The sequence below is a fragment of the Quercus suber genome, unplaced genomic scaffold (assembly GCF_002906115.3).
Source record: "Quercus suber isolate HL8 unplaced genomic scaffold, Cork oak 2.0 scaffold_44, whole genome shotgun sequence".
Lineage (NCBI taxonomy): Eukaryota > Viridiplantae > Streptophyta > Magnoliopsida > Fagales > Fagaceae > Quercus > Quercus suber.
In genome coordinates this window covers 1,164,357-1,185,792 of record NW_027069509.1, presented here as the reverse complement: position 1 = coordinate 1,185,792, position 21,436 = coordinate 1,164,357, and positions in this window count along the sequence as shown.

The following is a 21,436-nucleotide window of genomic DNA, read 5'->3' as shown; positions in this document are numbered from 1 at the left end:
GGGCCAAGTTCATGATGGCAGAAAAATTCTCAAGCCTGAGTCAAAAACTTTATAATGATGTTCAAGCCTCGGTAGGCAAGACAAAACTTGAGCTTGACTTTGTATTAGAATTGAAGACTTGAAGTTACAAGGATTTTCTTCTTTTTAGGAGGAATTGATATCATTGAAGTCGTTTTAAGGTGAAGATTTATTATGTCACCTTAACATTAGTATATTAAATAGAATAATAAGATTCTAAACTACCTTGTACCATGAATAATTTTAAATTATTTATAAAATTACATCTTAGTATGAAATGGTCTTTGTTTATTTCAAAACACAATATTTTGATTAAATGCTTCCGTCTCTATCTTATGTCTTTCTTTCTTTTATTGTGTGTGTTTTTTTAGTGGTGTCTTTTAAGCAAAATGAGGAATCATTTTAATAAGGTATTAAGATCCTGCTTATTTATAATTTTATTATTGAAAGTGAGAGGTACCATTTCACAAATGAAAATTTAGTTTTTCACAAATTACTATATCATTTAAAATAAGTTATTCTTTGTTTGTTTTTTCCTTAGCCTTCCAAATTATACAAAGTATAGAGGAATAAAAAATGAAGAGGTGTTCAAGGCTTCAAGCTGTTAGTTAGTTATCTTAGACATAGATGCCATCAATGGCCCAACGAATAGAGAAAAACAAAGATTAATACGAAAAATTATTCAATAACAGAAGGACATTAAATGATTTTCTCAACCAATAAAAAGAATGTATTTCTATAAATTGTTAGTTTTAAAAAATTTACATAGTCATTGAAATGATTACTTGTATTCGTGGTTGTCAAAATCGTGATCTAAATCATACGATCGTATGATTTTACAATCCCACCTTACCAAAACGTTTAGAATCGTACTAGGATTGTAAAAATAGTAGGATCTTATGTAAGATCCTACGATCCTATATGATCCTACATGATCTTACCAGAACATCAGTTTTTGGAAAAAAAAAAAAAAAAAAAAAAATGGGATAAATTTTTGGCTTTGATGAAGCTTTAAGGATTTTTATTTTTCTATGTTATGATGGTATGACTTTTTATTTTATTTATTTTATTTATAATTATGTTAACCTAAGCCAATATTTTCTTGTTTCTAGTTCACTTGTAATCAAAATGAAGGAATGCTTCATCATTTCTAAATGAAGAATTTATATTGGCTTTGCTACCTTTTAACCTATAATGTTGTTGAATTTCTTTGATCAATATACTAATTTGTGTTCTAATATTACTCAAATTTTTTTCTTATATATAATTTTATTATTATGCTTGTATTTGTATATTGATTGATTGATTGATTTTTTTGAGCATGTTCTATAATTGTTGCTGAGTGGTATAACTTGAATAATTGAGGGTGAAGTTGTATCTTGATCTCTTTTGTAGCTCTAGTTTACAAATATACAATGCTTACATAGATGATGAATTGGATGATGATGATTAGGAGTTAGGATGCAGTTATAAGAAACCTAGAAGGGGAATAATTAAATGTTCACTTCACCTTAATATTCATCTAGTTAGTTTCCATTTGATAACTTATTTTCAATTTTAAACTTGGAACTTGGAAAATATTTCCATATGGCTTGATAAATATTTTGGTATTTGGATGCTAATTAAACATTTATTGAATTTTTTAGATACATTGGGTCAAATTTTAAATATATTTATTTCGTTAGTATAGACGTAGAGATGTATGACATGCAAATATTTGTTTTTTTATGGATAAAATCACAATTTATGTAATTATTCAACATACAAAGTCATTATCAATGTGTTTTTTTATTTAAATTTGAAAATATGTAGGATCTTACAATCCACTATTCGTTCTTATGATTCACGATCTCACCTACCTCTCACGATTCTACGTTGGAATCCAATTTTGATAGCCTTGCTTGTATTGATCAAGAGGATCACATGTAGGATCCAATGGCCATGGGAGGGTGCAATAATTTCTTCATTAATACACAGTCACTTCCATGCTTATTGGTGTCAAGAATGGATAAAGATTGACTATGTTCACTTCTTTCTCTAATTCTGTCCAGGTTATCTGATAATCATCACCTTGGTAACAACTAACAAGTCTAGGGTTCAAGGGCTGGTGAGGGAGTTGGGTCATTTTGTGGGCCTCTTATTTCTTAGTCCACAATGCGCACGCTTTGGATTCTTTCCGATAAGGCCGAGTTTGCTCGTTATAGTTGGGCCACAAACCCCATAGGTACTCTGGGCATTATAAGAGGAAGATCCATCCAGGAGCTGAAGCAGCCTATTGTAGTTGGATCAAGCCCAACATGGTTTTTTTTTTTAATAGGATGATAAGCTTATTTTTATTAGTTATTTTAAATAAAAAAAATACATTGCATAAAAGTACAATTATGCTTAGGAAAACTGCTTAAGTTAGAGGGTTATATACTTAACTTAATAAACTAAAATGAACGGACCAGATGACCCAAACTTTTCATGGGTTCCTTATTGCCTTTTTTTAATGAATAATATAAAATTATTCAAACTGAAACAAAAGATCACATCTAAATCAAATCAAATTATGAGACAAATGAGATAAGAATTCTTCCCACAAAGTTACAAGAAGGAGCCGAGCGAACGACTAGTAAGTGAGCAAAGGAATTCTCTATGTTAGAGACATTATGGCCTAAGTGGTTTGAATCAATTGTAGGCCTATGTACTTACAGACAAAACAAATTAATCTTGGGTTAGTTTATAGGGTTAGTCTAGTGCATAAATTCTAGGCAATATGTGAGAGTTAGAAGGCTTTTAAGTTTTAACCCCTTTTATCTTATTTCATGCAAAGTTTTGCGAAAAGAAATAGAACCTAAGACTAAGAGGGACCCAATGCCTTCAATAATAGGAAGAAGCTTTAAAGAATCGTCCGGCATCCCCGTGAAGCATAATCAAAGAGTATATCCCTCTTCCCTCGTCATTTGGACAGCAAATTAACAAGGCAAGCAGCCTGGGCTTCAGCCCATAAAGAATATACCTTATTCACATGGATTCCACATAGTGTGCCCCTCCTTTATTGCTCAAAATCATGGATTTCTTTTCAACAACGACATATAAAAGCCCACACTACCTAAAAGCCACAGTTTTTAGCTTTTGTGGAATTAGCACTCCTTGTTGCTTTGTGTTTTTTTTTTCAACTTTTTTTGTGTGGGTGTCGATATCTTGATGATGACATGCAAGAAAATCCGAGACCGAGTGTTCAAGATCAAGGGGTCCCTACCTAGTACTCTAGAAGTAGAAAAAACAAATGAGGAAAAAGAAAATGTTGAATCTTGTCAGCCTCGTGCACCTGGTGTGTTGGGGTGAGCTAACTGTATATGGCACTCTATTATTCTTAATCTTTAATTAAGAGTATAAAAATTAAAAAGGTTTAGCAAACTGTACTATCCATAATCTTTTCTTTTGGTTTTGATTCGGACAACTTTTGCTGTACAAAGTCTTCTTTTTAATAATACCAACTCACCAAATCAAAGGTCCACACGGTCAATCTTCATTACAAATTTACAAGCTGCCTTAATTATGAAAAATTATTAGATTTTCAGGTGGGAAAAAAATAAAGAGCCAAGGAAATAAAAGTTGGGGAAACAATATCAAGAATAGCTTCGAAATAATAAGAACAATATCAAAATAGAAAATGAAAAACGGTAGAATAATTGTGTATTGTATAATTTGTGTATTTTTGTACAATCAAAATTCAAGGGTAAATGATAATTATACAGGCCTCAAAGCTGACTAATTACAGAAATAAATATTTCTGATTGATGCTAAAATCAGTGATACGTTAATGATCATTGATTTTAGCTTAATCAAAGACAAATTGATATGGAGAACATATGCATAGTTAACTATATACACTAAATAAATATGTTATATGCATTATTATTCGCACAGGATAAAGATATGAGGTATACACTGTTGTAAGACCTATATAATATAAAAATGGAATATACATATAATCAAATGCATAAAATAATTCTTATTACTTAACAAGATTTTCATTCCTTTCTAAATAATAATAATAATAAGATTTTCATTTCAGATGTCACAATTATATAAGAATCATTGAATTAAATTCCCACCCTTAAAATATAGTAATTGAACTTTTGATATATGCATCATTCCTCACATAGGATAAAGATACGAGTTATACATAACTACAAGACCTATACAATATAAAAATAGGAGATACATATAATCAGATGCATAAAATAATTCTTATTACTTAACAAGATTTTCATTTCAAACTTCACAATTATATAAGAATCATTGAATTAAATTCCCACCCACATTGAAGTTAATATTTGATATATGCATCGTTTCTCACATGGGATAAAGATATGAGTCATACCCAGCTGTGCGACCTATACAATATAAAATTAGGAGATACATACATCAAATGCATAAAATAATTCTTATTACTTAACAAGACTTTCATTTCAAAATTCACAATTATATAAGAATCATTGAATTAAATTCTCACCCTCAAAATATAGTAATTGACGTTTGATACATGCATCATTCCTCACATATGATAAAGATATGAGTCATACATAGCCGTGGGACCTATACAATATAAAAATGAAAGATACATATAATCAGATGCATAAAATAATTTTTATCATGTAATAAGATTTTTGTTTCTCACCTCACAATTATATAAGAATCATTGAATCAAATCCCCACCATCGAAATCTAGTGATTGTAGTTAATATTCGGGGAAAAAAAAAACAAATTATTTGTTGGGTAACTTAAAAAATACAATTATATGAAATTAAACCGTGAGAGAGCTTAGTTCCAATTCATTACTGATTCAATAGAAACGTTCCATCACCTCACTTTGAAATTGAAAAACCAACAAATCTAGAGCAAGAAATACGTACTATGTATGTTAATTATATTTATAAAAAAAATTAAAAAAAAAAAGTTTTTTACCTTTATTATTGAGTGATTAAAAAAGTTGATAGAACATAAATGATTATCAAATTAGTGAATACTTTCACATGATGATACACTCAAATAAAAATGGCATAAAGTTTAGTGGAGTGCATATACCTTAAAGTGAGTAGATTTGGAATGTCACTAATCTATACTTCTTAATTAATTAATTGAAGCCTTGAAGGGGAAAAGTGAAAACTGCAATTATTTGTACAACAGGGCCTAATCGTGTAAACAAACAGCTTTTTCCACGTGGAAAATATCACAAAAAATCTTTTAGCAAAGGAAGGCAGGTCCTATCTTTGCGTGGTGCCCGGGATATATAGGACTAGTCTTTATCTCTATTCCTTTGTCGTCGTCGTCTCTATTCAACTTTGCTATTATTCTATTTTGTTTTCATTTACTTGCCTGGAAAGGATGCTAGAGGGTGCCACCATTTCTGTCTCTTTAGCTTAAAGAATTCCCACTTTCAGAACCACGAGGGTCGAAAAGCCAATGTGGATACGTCATTTGTGAATGTGAATGCCTCATGCCCAATTCACACACACCAGTCACACATGGGATAGGTACATTTTTTTTTTCAAGCCGCCTCCAATAGAAATGTTTTGAATCTTTTGATGTTGAAAGGGGCTTAGTCGTTCAATTCTTGATTCAGTTGATTGACTCATCTTTACCCTCTTTTTCCCAGGCAATTTCCATGAAACTATATACTTTCTTTCTTCCTTTCACTCTTACTTTTTTGAAAGGGGTAGGTCAAGAAATGACCTGTATTATATTGTGTGTAGTGTGATGCGTAATCTGCCAAGTATTGTTCTTTCACTTTCAACAATAGGGTGGTCCTTCCAACTTGCTTCCACTTAGGCTCTGCTTGGGAGTTCATAAGGGAATGGAATGGAATGGAATGAGATAATCATAAGGGAATAGAAATAAATTGAATGGAATGTAATGTATTTAAATAAGGGAAAGGAATGGAAAAGAATGGAATGGAATGAAATTAAGTAACCTTGTTTGGATGTTTTAAAATAAAGGAATGGAAAGGAATGAAAATGAATGGAATGTAAGTAATTCTGTTTAGGAGCAACATGGAGGGAATGGAATTGAATAATTTTATGATTATATTACTATTAGACTCCTATTTTAAAATAAAGAGTTGAATATATAAGGGTATTTTCGGAGTTTTAGTAAAAAAATCATTAAATCTAATTTCATTCCCTCTCATTCCTCCAAATTTCGAAGGGAATGAAAATTTGAGGTTTTAAGGGAATAGAGAGGAATGAGTATTCTCTCCTACTCATTCCATTCCCTCCTACTTAAACTCTCAAACAAGGGAATGGATTTTCCATTTCCTCCATTAAAACTCCCAAACAAGGGAAGGGAAGAATATTCTAAAATTATTCTTTTTATTCATTTCCATTCCATTCCTTCCTCCCAAGCGGAGCCTAATAATGTTTAGTTTTTTAAGTTTTAATTTCAAACCTTCCCTTTATTATTCAATTAAAAAACTTACTAACCAGCTAATTTTAAATATCACATTTGGAATCACAGATAATCTACTATGGACATCATTCTCAATTAAGTCAGTATGATAGAATATCTCAACTTGAAGTGAGGTTCAACCCGAGCTCCATAAAAGATCTCAAGTTCACACAACACATGCTTGACTATTAAATCTTTCTCAATCATTGACCCAAAAGAACCTTAATTGTTAATTGCACCCTCGAGGGCATCTTCCACTTGAGTAGTTAGACGATTTGATCCTCCTAAAAAAAAAAAAAAAAGCTCACTATGTCACTAAATCCCCTCTATCAACGTTTAATGCATCCCACCAACCATCGATTACATTTAACGCAATTGAACTTTTATTTCATTCGTCTCTGGTTTTGGGGACACTAGAGGTAAGTAATATTTTAACTATTATTACCGTACCACTTTTACACAGTAAGATCTTCCATATACTTTACTATCAAAACCTTCTTTGTCAACTTTCGTGGATCGGTCTTGGTTGCTAAAAGTATTCTTTCTTGGGATTGAGCTGGTTCTTCGATAGGAGTATCCCACTAGAAGTGCTTATTACAATTCCATGATTCTAGAGTCACAAACATACATTATATTATGAAGTGGTTGTATATAATTGTTGCCCCACATGACTGAGATTTCCTCTCCCTCTCCACAACTTCACACTCACCCTATAAACTCTCTCTAATTGTTGTTTCTGATTACTTTAGTCCAACACATGACAACAAAGGTACAATTTCTTGACTAATGTTGATGGTTTGGTTTAGTAGAAAATTAGATCTTCATGGTGACTTTTTGGATAAGATTAGGATTGATTATGAAAGATAGATGATGGGAGAGCTAATTTTTATACGACATTGAACCCCAAACCCACGGCTTATAGTTACAGTGGGCCTCCTCTCCTTTAAACCTACAAATTTCCTCTTTAGCGTGCATTTGGATTGGGCGTTTTGCCCAATCCATGTATCTGCTTTTTTTTTAGTAGGTCTCATAGGTACTATTTACGAACTTATCAGCAAAACACAGATTTTTAAGTAAATTTAGATCTCACAGCACTATTCATACTTTTAAAAATTATTTTACTATAGTATTTTCAACAATAAGTTTTCAGTTTTCAGCAAATAAACGATATTCAGGCTGTGTTTGGTTCATGTAAAATATTTTCTGGAAAATAAATATTTTTTGAAAATGCTATTTTCAGGAAAGGAAAATATATTCAGGCTGTTTGGTTGCATTTCAAAAAGTGCTTTGAAAAATATTTTCTAGTGTTTGGTTGTGTTGCTAAAAATGCTCTAGAAAACCCATTTTTATCATGTTTCTCACATTTTCTCATGATCCAAACAAATATTATTACAAAGAATCAAAATATATAAACAACACAAGAAACAAAAATCAAAACAAAAAAATCAAAATCAAAAGACCAAGCTCGGTGGATGATCGGTGTTGAGGGAGGGGTGGATTGGTGATGAGGGAGAGACCCAATCGGTGATGAGGGAGGGGTGGATCGGTGACGTTGAGCAATGACGGCCAGATCGCCCAAATTGGGAGAAGAAGCGTTGAGGAAAAAAAAAAAAAAACTTGGCCGGCACGTGATCTGTGCGGTGGGGGCAGCACAATCTGGGCTGGCCGGAGGGGAGTGCTCTCTCTTCTTGCTCTCTCCCTCTCTCTCTCTCTCTTTGTCTGTGAGGGCTGGAATCCATTTGAAGGTAAAATAGAAACTGAAATGGATTTTCGGCTTAAAAAGTATATTTTATAGTTAAAGCTGAAATTAATTTTCGTTGACCCTATTTTCCTGTGCTTACCAAACACACATATTTATGAAAAACCATTTCCGAAAGTGGTTTGAAGTCAAAACAAACGCAGCCTCAAACACACCCATAATCTTGGAGATTCTTTGTCCAAAATTTAAAAAATTAAAAACAAAATAAAAACAAAACAAAAACAAAAACAAACCTTGGAGATACAAAAATATTAGTTAGCGTTTGTTTATTCAAACAAACCTTCTCAATTCCCAATGGACACTCTTGTGTGATGCCTCGGTCTGGCAACTTCTTTTTTCTTTAACGCAAAATTAAATTAGTGTTTGTTTATTTTAAGTGGGGAGAGCTTGCTGGCAAATTCTATTAGGTAAATTTTTTTTTTTTTTTTTTTTTAGTTGTTGTTGAGATTAAATTTTTTGTATAATACTAGGTATATGCAAATCATTTCTATGCATCGGGTAAAAAAAAAAAAAAAGACGTTACTTTCAGGTGTATGTGGGGTTCACTGTGTGAGTCCCAAGGACACAACTCCTACATATTTCTTAAAAGAATGTTACATATATTAATTTCGTTGCATAAATATACCATTTGATTTCTAAATATTCTCCTGCTCTTTTTTTTTTTTCTCTCTCTAAAAAAAATATATTCTCCTGATCACTAAATCTTCTCGTATAAAAACAATCTCTAAAGGGTGAAAACACTACTCTATAATAATAATAATAAAATACATATATTTCTTTGCATATAAATCTCTCTCTATATATTATCTCCTTACCTACCTTAAAAGAAGAATGATTTTTTTTTTTAAATGTTAAACAAAAAAGTGACATAAAAGATATTACAAAATTAATATATAAGTCTTACAAATTAATGTGTCAATTAAAATTTTAAATATAAAAAAATTGAATATTTATCTAAAATATTGTTAAAATAAAACAATTCTATTTGTTCACCCTTTTTGTAGTATTTTTCAAAGCAAAAAAGAAGTTTAGAAGCAATTAAGGATTTGTTTGAGATCTGCTTATTTTGCTGAAACTGAAAAATTTTTGCTAAAAATACTGTAGATAAATGTAAAAATTAACTAAAATAGTACAGTGAGACCTATAAGCTGAATAGCAAAATAAGCTAATTTTTTAATTTGGAGCAAGTGTGCATTTGGTTCCAAATTAAAAAACCAACTTATTTTATTATTCAATTGGTTTGCTATTTTAATAAGTGTAATAATTGTAGGGTCAAGATTTGTGGCCCAAGCCCAAAAGATCTGGAGTATGAGCCCAATGAATTTGTAGAAAGTGGGTAAAAGAGCTGGGCTGGATATGAATTAAACAACGGCTAGCATGAGATTCAAAAATAAATAAATATAAGAACACTCATAAAGTTTGACTGAATAGATATTCGAGGAGATAATTTATAAATTAGAATCTTGTTTTTGAACTCTAACAATCTTTTATGCTACAGTTTGTCTTCTTCCCCCTCTCTCTATTTTTTTCTCTATCCCCTTCTTATGGGGAATCTTTTACATTATATAGTGTCTTTTGGATCATCTTAATCGTACACTTGTTAGTCATCTGAACATTTACTTGAGTATATATCCCATCAGGCCTCTTCTTTGGTTCTCTGTGAGTGGTGGTGGTTGAGAGTGCACTGTTCAGGAGTCTTCTCCACATTAATGCGGCCAGAAAAGTTGCTGCAGTACATTTAATGTGGTGGTAGCAGCTTTTCCTCTAGATATTTATCCGTTCTTATCATCTCCATACATGCCTGAAGTTTATCCTTATTATTGGAATCGTCAAGAAGGCCACTTGAACCTCCCAAGTACTTGCTTGATCGAGACTCTCTATATCTGAGGGGATCACNTGAAGGAAAGCTCCTCTAGATCTCACAAGAGATTCACATAAACCTTAAATATGAGTAACAAAGACTTAGAGATGTTTGGGTATAAAACCCTAGATACAAAAGATGCACACTCTTCTCTTTCTCTCAAAAGCTTAAAAACGTTCTAGGGTTTCCCTTATATATAGGAGGGTTTTACTTGAACCCCAAGATGTTTAAATAGAGTTTGGGCTGAGTTGGAATTCTGCAGAAAAATGTTCTGGCCGACTTTCAATCGATCGAGTCTAATTTTTGATCGATCGAGCCAGACCGAAAGTAACTAATACTTCTGCAGCCACTCAATTCCAACTTTACATAAAAAACACAACTTTGAGCAAGCCTAAATAAGACTAAACAACCTGTTTTAATCATGGTTTGCCAACAATACACATTAGAGTTCTAAATACATAAATTCCTAAATCTTTAGAACCTAACAATATATATATATATATATATATATTATACACACACACTATCAAGTCGTTGTCGTTGTGGTATAGTGGTGAGTATTTATTATGGGTAGAGGACCCATATAACTAGGCTAGGCTACTATAGTTCAGACAAATGAATGGGCGCCCAAACGCAACACTATAGCAGCCTTTTTTGTTTTAGCTGAGATAGTTCATAATATCCATCTTCTTTGAGAATCACATGGGCAGGTGGTTTACTTCATCTGTTAAATCTGTGGCCTTTAACACAATGACACGTGTCTGCATCAATCTCTAATCAATAAGTTTACTTATAACTAGTCGCTAACCCGTGAAAACTACTAAAAATAATATTTATAGAAAGTGAAATACTACACCAATATTTATAGAATTTCAAATCCCTATAAAAAGTTTAAATCTCTTAAAACATTACACCAATATGAGAAATTAGGGTGCTTTGTTCAACCCAATTACAAAGTTAAAATCAACCTCTAACTTCATACCTTTACGGCCTTGAACTTTGTGCATCAAGGTTATATCGATATATATATATATAAATTGTAAGCTAAAGCTCGCTTGATATAATATTCCTTTTTGTTACAAAAAGAATCAACAGAATAAATATGACAAAGTAAGAACAAACCTCAAAGATTCCATGTCATTGGTGAGTAGTATAGTTCCTTCAACTCATGGCCAATCGAAAGCCATCTTTCTCCTATAAATTCATAAGCTACAAAGGAGTTGTTATACATTCTCTAAACCCTGCATATTATATTCTATTGTAAATTGGAAAGAGATATATAGAGATTCAAGATATGGTGAAAGGGCAAACTACTATCAAATTAAAAGAAAAAGAATATCATATCATCCTTCAAGTGAGAGCTTGAGTTCAATATGCTATTCAACAACTTCATTTCTTTAATTATTGTCTATGATTATGTAATTTATTTTTCTGTTTTTTTTATTTAAAATTCATAAAAGAGAGTAGTCATTGGGAGAAACAATAGTCTTGTAGAGACAGTGCAAAAAAAAGGAACATTATGTACTACAAAATCAAATTGAGGAAAAACAAAAAAAAGAAGAAAACAAAAAAAAACAAAGGAACAATTTTACACTTATGTTATTTAACTCAAAACCAATTTACGTGCGGAAGGTAACAAAATATTTGTTAGTTACATCCACAACAAAATAAAGGCACAAAAATTTTGGAAGGTGATTTTGCATAATATAGGAAAAAAAGATTCAACAAAAAGATTATTTTTTTTGATTTACATTAGGGCATGAATCAACAACAAATACAAACAAATTCAAACCAAAGACCTTGTAGATGATGGAAATAAAGTTGAGAATAATAACTATAATATATATATAACACTAAGGTATCAAAATTTGAATTTACCACTACAATTCAACTCAACCTAAAAACAAAAAAGAAAAAGAGTAAGAAAGTTACCCATATAGACCAACACCCAGAGAGGGTACTTGCAGACATTTTATCAAACACTTTGCATATGTTTTTGTGGAATCCCAAATGATAATTATAATAGCAATGGAAAGAGAGTACTTTTGAAGAGAGTCCAATCCCAATTTGCAAAAACATTAAGTCAATTAAAATGCAGCAATTGTAACACATTATTTCTTTCAGAAGTGAATGAGATGTTATTGCTTCCCAACACTAATGTGAATGCGCTAACATGAGACTATCAAACAGCCTTTGACATAGCTGATGGAATGCCCCTCAAAAGAATCCTTAGAAATAAAGGACTGATTGGCTCGTTATGGGCCGTTAGAGCAAAAGCCTAGTCTAGTTAAGCCCTGTAAGCAGGTCTGCTTATAACTTTTAGGATCTAATAAGTCCTAACCAATTCTTTGATGAATCCCACAACGAATAGAATGCAACTAAAAAACCAAATCTTAAGAAATTCACAGGTTTAGTTGTGAATGATTTAGGTTTAAAAAAAAAAAAAAGAATCTCTCTCCAAACTTTCTCTAATAAGAGAATAAAAAACTCACCTTGTGTAAATACCTTGCCTTTGGCTTTTCAGAAACTTCAGCAACTGAAAGGATACTGAATAAAACTTTCCCAAGAAACAAACAGAGGCCTACATAGAACAAAACCCACAATTAAAAAATCGAAGGTTTAGGAAAACTGAGCTACTTACGTAGATAATAAGAGTGTTCATGCCACTGTTGTGTTTGGGTGTGAGAGCAGGGTCTGAGAGATCAAAGTTTGCATTTAACGTTTCAGAATGACTGAGGAAACATAGCTGGTTTTTTTTTTTTTTTTTTTTTTTTTTTTTTTTTTTTTTTTTTTTCGGGTATTGAGGTGGTAATTGCTAGGGTTTGAGAAAGAGGGGGGGGGGAGTCCTAACAAGAGTTTTTTTTTTTTTTTTTACTTAATCCTAACATTTTTTAGGAGATGTGTCATGTACACAACATTTTTACAACATTTTCACAACAAATTGTAGGTAGTTAATTGTTATTGATTCAAATTTGAACCTAACACTAAGATTGCTTGTTTGCCACAATAATAACAACCAATAACAACCTGCCACTTAAAATTTGTTGTAAAAATATTATGAAAATGTTGTGGACATATCATTTTTCTTCTTTTAGTGAGTCTTTTTTATTTTTTATTTTTTAAATAATACTGACGTGAAAAATTGTGAGAATTTCAGAAGTTTCAATTATATATATATATATATATATAATTGAAATCTTATGTTCCACGCTTGTCGTTTTGCACACTATGACTTAAACGGGTGTCGTTTGGTATAGTATTACATTGGCTTAAAATTGCGTATTTTTGACGTGATAGTCACTTTGCAAGTACAAAATTATTATGAGATAGGGGATAAGATCATAAGAGTCAAGGTTTAAGTCTCACAGAGGAAGTTTCACACACATATACAGTTAAATTAGGCTATAGTAGAATTTCTATCACATATATTTCTATCATGTAAAAAAAAAAAAAAAAAAAAAGTTTGTAGTACATCCTTTATCTTTCATTTGGGTTTTCTGCATTTAACTTCTTCTTCTTTTCTTTTCTTTTCCTTTTTTTTTTTTTTTTTAAATTTTTTTTATGTGAAGAAAGCAAGTTGATTTTGTTTAAACTAGTGAATCACTCGAGTGTACAAGATTGAGATTGAGATAAGAGGGTATATCCTCCATTTTTTTAGAATATCGTGAAATTTAATTGCCAGAGCATAGGCCAAGCCATTGCACCGGCCGGCATTTTATTACATGGCTGAAAAAATGCCATTTTTAAAGCCAAGGCTAACACTTATGATTCAGACGCTTTGTTATCGTAGAGACTAGAACATTTTTCTAGTTAGCTTCAACTTGATTGAGTTTGAAGGGAGAGAACCGTGTTTGGGTATGGGTGAAGCTCGGGTTGGGGTTTGTTGATGTGGCAACGATGTATACATGATAGGTGACGTGGCACAGACTCTAACGTGGCAGATGATAGGGCTTCCGTGCTGGCATGGTGGGGTGACATGGCAAGTTGATGTGATTGTGACATGGCACCAAAGGCTTGATTTGCTGACATGGTAGGGGCACCCTAAGGTTGAGATGGTGACATCTTTGTGTGACACATATATGGCATTGGCATATAAACCCTTTGGACTTATATTCTAACACTCCCCATGAGTTCTATAAGCTAGTATATGCTCGCGCAGGGGTGCATATAAGCTAGAGACATTGATATATGGACGCAACAAAGCTAGGTTGATGTATAATTTTCTTAAAAAGCTGCACCTAATATGGATAAGACTCCTTTAATTTAGGATTGAGACATTGATAGTTGCAAAAAGTAATTTTCAATCTCAAATATTTATTTAATAAAATTAAGAAAAAAGTTTAAAGAAGTAAAAAACAAAAGTTAAAGAGGTGAAAAGTTTTAAAAAAAAAAAAATTGTGAATGAAAATAGTTAATTACACCCAGTGCAATACCCCGATCCTAATCCTTCAATTTGCATGCTAGAAAGTTGAATAATGTCCAGCAAAAATAATAAAAAATTCAAACTACGTACACTCATTTTGAAAACTATGTACATATTACGTACGGATGGCCCATGTGAACCGGCAACTTAGCCGCAGGTTTTGTTGGGATAATTTAATACGCTAGCATAAACAAAGAAAAATAAGCATAGATGATAGATCAAGTCAAAGAAATTAATAGGCTAGTATAATATTCCAGTAGGCTGTCTACTGCCTTCTCTAGAATCTCTACCAAACGTTATATTATTAACTAATAAGCTCTTATTGCTTGTATTCTGCGGCGTTAAGTGGTTGTCTCAAATTCAACGGCCAAAACAGATTTTATTTTTATCTTTTGTTCATTAAATATACAATTATGAGTTATGGAACTAAAGCAGGTTCGAGGTCAATTGGGCTTACGGATTACTCATGCCAGATTCTTTCTTTTTCTTAAACCTTATCTCTTTTGTTTTGGTGTTACAGCGTGATACATTCCCATGTTTTTTGTTTGACTACATTATCAGTTGAGTCCAATACCAACACACAAGTTTTCCATGGTTTTATTTTATTTTTATTAATTATGAGAAATGTTAACTAATACCCTAAGGGTATTGGTTTGTGAGCTATTCTTAGAAATGTTTTATTAAGAAAATGATAAAACAATAAACGGTGTTGATAGCTTTTTATATTTCTAATAAAAGTGGTGTCAAAATTTTCTCATTATGATTTATTAATAATTGCCCTAAGGACGTCTATTAATATGATCCTTTTATTATTGCAACACAAGAAGTTTGGAGGAGATTACCTTTTTCTCTAGCCCTTTTTTCCCTTCAGAATAAGTAAGGATTTGTTAAAGAGAAGACAGTCCAGAGAGTCCAGACTATGTACTATTGCTGCATCCAAAATGTGGATGGAGAGATTGGAGATGGGAAAGGACCTATTGTGAGTGTGTGTTCCAAACACTTTGTTTATTATTACTAGTCCCACAATGGTCTTGAGTGAGCTTCCTTTGTGTTTATAAGCCATTTTAAGCCTTCAATGATATCTTTATTCTTTAGATATATAGTGGGCTTATAGCATTAACAATAGAGTTCTCAAAAGCACTCGAGATCTATTTTAGCAACTTAAACCATAAAAACCATGCTACATCAAAAGTTCTATATCTAAAATTTTTCCACTTTTAGCTATATAGAACTCTTAATATTTTTTAATGATTTTTAATATTCTCTCTCTTTCTCTCTCTCTCTCTCTCTCTCTCTCTCTCTCTCTCTCTTCGGTAGGTGACAAAACGAGAACCAAACGCTTAAGTGAATTCTTTGAAGGAATTAATGGAATTTGCTTTAAGATTGTCAAACTATCTCATCGTAACTGGTCCAAGACTGGAGGGGAAAACTTTGCACATTAAAGCTTCATCTTTAGAATAGACTACCATCCTCTGGTTAAAGTGGCTCACATGCTCTACAAGGTCTGTTTTTCCATTGTAGATAGTGAACGTCGGCTGATGAAAATAGCGAGGAAGTCTTGCCTCTTCAATCCTACGCGTGAAAAGCAATTTGAAGATTTGGTTCAAGGCCTTGCTCATAGCATCATTCCCTACGCCCCCACGTGATGGACTTCAAGGTTGCCGCTTATGATAGTGCTCTTCTTCGTAGGAAAAAGACTTACTGACTGGTGTTCTAGACACTCGTTTATAGGTGACGTCCTGCTCATCGACAGAATTATCATCGGAGTAAGAAGAAGTCCGCCTTCTTTTTGCATGGTGCAACTCCCTTTTCAACTGGTCAATCTCCAGTTGCATGATTTTGTTCTTCTCTGCATGAGACACGTGACTTCCACTATATAACTGGCTTCGATCAGTATGCGTAGTGTGTACACTACCTTCACGATCATGTCTCTGCTCCAAGTTAAGAAAATGATCAACGTGTTGGGATGCCCTAGATTCTGCTGTTTGTTACCTTGGTTCAGTCATTATCAACTGTTGCTTCCACTTTCGCTTAAGCTCTTCCCACAGACGGCGCCAATTGTAGGGTATCAATTTGTGACCCAAGCCCACGAAATATGGAGTATGAGCCTAATAAGCCCAAAACAACAAATTTGTAGAGAGTGGGTGAAAGAGCAAAATTGATAGTGAATTAAACAACGTCTAACACTGATTCTCAAGGGTGATCGAGTACGAAAAAACACTTGAAATTCAAATAAACCGTTGTCCGAAGAGATCAATTATTGTTCAAACAACTAATACAATTCTTAGAGCCTCCATCTTTCTTTTTTCCTCCTCCCCCTTTCTAAGAGGTATCTTACACTTATATAGTTTCCTTTTAGACTATCTTGATCGTCCACTTGTCTTCATCTAAACGTTCACTTCAGTACATGTCCCATCAGGCATCTTCGTTGGTTCTCCATGAGTGGCGGTAGTTGAGATTGCACTGTTCAGAGGTCTTCTCCACATTAATGCGACCAAAAAAGTTGCTGCAGTACATTTAATGTAGTGGTAGCAGCTTTTCCTTTAGATATTTCTATGTTCTTATCTTCTCCATACATGCTTAAAGTTTATCCTTATCATTAGGATTGCCAAGAAGGTCACTCGAACCTCTCAGGTACTTGCTTGATTGATAATCTTTATATCAGAGGACAACAATCTCTTTGGATTACATTTCTTGATCATTTCCAGGTGTATCTTTCCCACCTGGGGTCCTTCTTAATCATTTTCTACTCTTCAAACACACCTTAATATTCAAATAGGATCGTAGGCCCAATACATAATTGTGGGCTTTTATCCCCACAAAAATAATATAAGAGTTCCTACNTGAAAATCTTTCCTGCTGCTTCCTTTTATAGCTCCTCATTCTGGATTCCTTGGGGTACCATTCCCTTGTGTCGTGAGCGGTTGTTCTAGGCTTTTCTGCTTTCTTGCTGCATCTCTGGGTGCTTGAGAAGGACATATCTATCTTTCATTTCTCTTGTTTTTTGGTATTCTCTTTGAGCTGTCTTGATCCTATCTTAACTGTGCTACACGTCCTGAGGATCCTGAGCCTTTGGCAACCTCTGGGGGTCCTGGCTCAGTTCTTTACACTAGACTCTGTTCAATCTTCTGGTCTTGACAGATTGGGCCTTTTCCTTTTCTTCCCTTTTTTTTGTTTTCATAGGCTCTAAGGCTTGTCCCTTTATAGCTTTTGGGCTTCAAGCCTTTTGGGCTTACCACTCTTTTTTGTCTCGTGATAGGTTCAATCTTTTTTTTTTTTTTAGATTCACTTTCTATAGACCCTTGTGTTATTTCTTTGGGCCTGGGTGTTGTGATTTTTTAGACCTCAACACCTATATATGGTGGAATTCCATTTGTATAATTCTAAAGAAAAATGTTAGTCAATGAAAGCACAATTAGTGTGAAAACACTAATGCTTGTTTAGACCCCCAATTTTAAATTACGACTTAATTGCTTTTATCTAACTTATCTAAGTGCGGAACAAGAGTAAATGAAGTACAATAAACCAAAACACTACTTTAAGCCATAAGCAAGTGTAATAAACGATAAATGTAAAGCTTAAAGAGTAGGGAAGAGAGATGCAAATACAAGATAGCACCAAGACGTGTTAACGTAGAGGAAACAGAAGTACTCAGCGAAATACCTCTTCGCGGCCCTTTAAGCTGAAATCCATCCACTAGTGAATAAGTTGGAGTACACGAATATCAAAAAGACACTCCAAGCCTAATCCACCCAATGTATTTGAGCCCTTCAAGCTCCCGCTATCAATGGATTTCTCGGATTCTTGGCTTTACTAGTTATCCAAATCCTGCAATTTTGCTCAATTGCATCCGCCACTCATTGGCTTCTTTCAATACTTCCCATAAGCACCAAAACTTCTCTCAATACTCAGAATGGGTGAGGTAAGTGTTTGGGTTAAGAACCTCTCAAGAATGTGTAGATAGAGAGGTATGAGTAAATGGAAACTCTAGAGAAATGATGTAGAGGATTGTGGGTAAACAATCTCTAACTTACAAGTGTTTGGCTAGAGTTTTCTCTGTCAAAAGTTTCTTGTGAATACTCCTTCAGCTTCTTACATTTCGTGGGTAATGAGTGTTTCTATAGTGTTGGTGAAGGAATGAGGAAATGCACACTAAAAAATAATCATACAGAGAGTTTTGCGGGTCACTCGTGACTTGGCCTGAGTCGCGAATGACTCACAAAATTCAACCTGTCAAAAACTCTTCAAAAACCAGCGTGTGCTTCTCACGTGACCTGTTTCACAGGCCAGCATTCACAAGCTAGTTACGAAATCCTCATCTTCACAAGTTCTTCACTAAACTCTCACACACAGCCCTTACATAAAATCCCACAAAAATACAAGGAAATGATTGAACAGAATTACAATCAAATTTGACATGGAATTAAAGCCAATAAAAACATAGTTGTAAATCACAATTTTACTGTCAACAAGATGATGAACCCCAATTGACGGACCCTTATTTCCCCAAATCTATCATACCACTCTGAAGTGGCAAAGACTCTATCAAGTCTTAAGTATATTCTATCTTCCCCTTATTGCATGTTACACCAAGTCTAACCCACAATAACCTAGATCTTTGAAAGCCACAACAATTCACTACATTTCGAAAGCCTTCCATTTGTTGTTGAGATCTTTGCACTCTGCCAAACTTCTCTTCCATAGAAACAATTTCATTGAAATCACCCTCGTAAAGCCACGGGAGCTAGAAGTGATTATTGAGGAATTCGAGAAGGTTCCACGATTCACTTCTTTGGTGGGTTTCTAGATGGCCATAGAAGCTAGTATTCTCCATCTAAAATCATTATTAGGCATTGTAACCATGATATCTATATGGTTTTTAGTATAACTTTCAATTTCAAAATCAACATCTATCCTTGGACCATAAGAGGGCAATATCTCCACTTCGACCCACACTAGAAACAATGAGGCCGTTTACGAAACAATTCTTTTTATTATTCTTTCCATACGCTTTAGTTTTAATTTTTTCTCCAATAGAGACAATATTGGGATTCTAGTGCCACATAAGATCGTGAGGTATAGGGGATTCATGGCTCTCAACAATGCTATATAGCAGCCACCTGCGAAAGCCTCAATGTGGCTTACATTATTAACAACAAACCATTTTTTTCGAGCCGCTATTTCCTCTTCCTTCAAAAAACTCTAATTTTCCTATTAAGCCCCACAACATAAGCATGGGCTTTGATCTCTGAGTTTTGGGTTTGGTCCTTTTCCTAGACATTTTTTTTTTCCATCGGCCCTTTCCTTTCAATTGCATCTCAATTCCTAAGCCCAAATCTGCCCTGTTACATACCTTTGGGCTTTAATGGGCTGGTGACTTCAACGACCTCTCATTCTGATTGGGTTGGTTGGCCGGCAGGGAGAAGGCATCCTCAATCCCTTTGCCTTTACCCGATCCGCTTGATGGTGTTGATTTCTTTTTCTTTTTTTGAATGAAGATGTTGATGTGTTGTTAAATTAAGGATAAGGATGACGTAAAAGACTTGCGCCTGTTACTGATACTAGTTAGTTGTGTTCATTAGTTGTTGAATTGAATATTTGCTCTCAACAGGAAAAACTGAGAACCCCAATCAACCTCTTTGATTAAACGTAAGAATGACTGAGGTGAACTGGTATCTAGAACTTCCTTATGACGTTGAGGTATTCAATTGTTAAACTAATGATAACCGATAACGTGAAAGACTTGCGCATGTCGCTGGTACTAGTTAATTTGTTGTGTTCATTAGTTGTTGAATGAATTTTTGCTCTTATCAAGAAAACTGAGAAACCCAATCATTCTTATCAAAAAAAAAAAAAAAAAACCCAATCAAGCACTTCGATTATACGTACGAATGAGAAAGGTGAACTTGCAGCAGATCATTTAAAATTTTTTAAATGTTTGTATCAATTCATCAATAAAACTCGGTATAGCCGACCACGCATTTAACTTGACTAGTAAGAAAAGTATCTACTTCTATTTCACAACTTCACACACACGGACAGTTCGCATTGTGATAATATATGACCGAATTAAAATCGTGTGGTTGTGGAGGTACGCGGTTTGATCAGCTAAACTTCCACTCCAAGTAATAGCATAGCGAGGTTGACTTTTAGGTTCTGTCTTCACATAACGATTTGTAAAATTATAAATACACATACACCCCTTACCAAGTTCCTCACTGTAAACTCAATTCCAATTTTCTGAGCTTTGATTTGAGCAATACATTAGAAAATGTCTCACCACGGAAATCATCATCATACTCCACCCCACGGTGAGGGACATCATGGAGGACATGGACATGGACTTGGTCATGGCGTAGGACATCACGGTGGACATGGACATGGCGGAAGAGGAGGGCATTGTCATGGTGGCGGTGGGCATCACGCCGGTCATGGTCATGGTCCTCATGGGGGAGGAGGAGGAGGAGGAGGAGGAGGAGGGCATTGTCATGGCGGAGGAGGACATCAACCACATGCTCATCATGCTCATGGCGGAGGACATCACCCACATGCTCATCGTGGTGGCAGAGGACATCACCCTCATGGTCATGGCGGAGGACAACATCCACATGGACAGCATGGTGGCGGACATGGACAACAACACGTTTTCTTGTTAACGATGTGATATTTTTTCAGCACCATAGGCTATTGCTGGTGTGGTGACAGATATTAGGAATTTAAGCGGCAGGCGGCTACATGTATTGTAATAAAATCAGTGTCCATTTTTTTTTTTTAATATATTTTAAGTTAAACAATAATCCCATAATTGTATTTCTGAAATTATGGGAATGATATGTTGTTTAGCCAGTATATTGAACGCATATTTGATGTTTATATAATCCGGTTGTTCAGAGCTGGATTTCATTGGTTTCAATGAAACGTTGATTTATCTCTCTCTCTC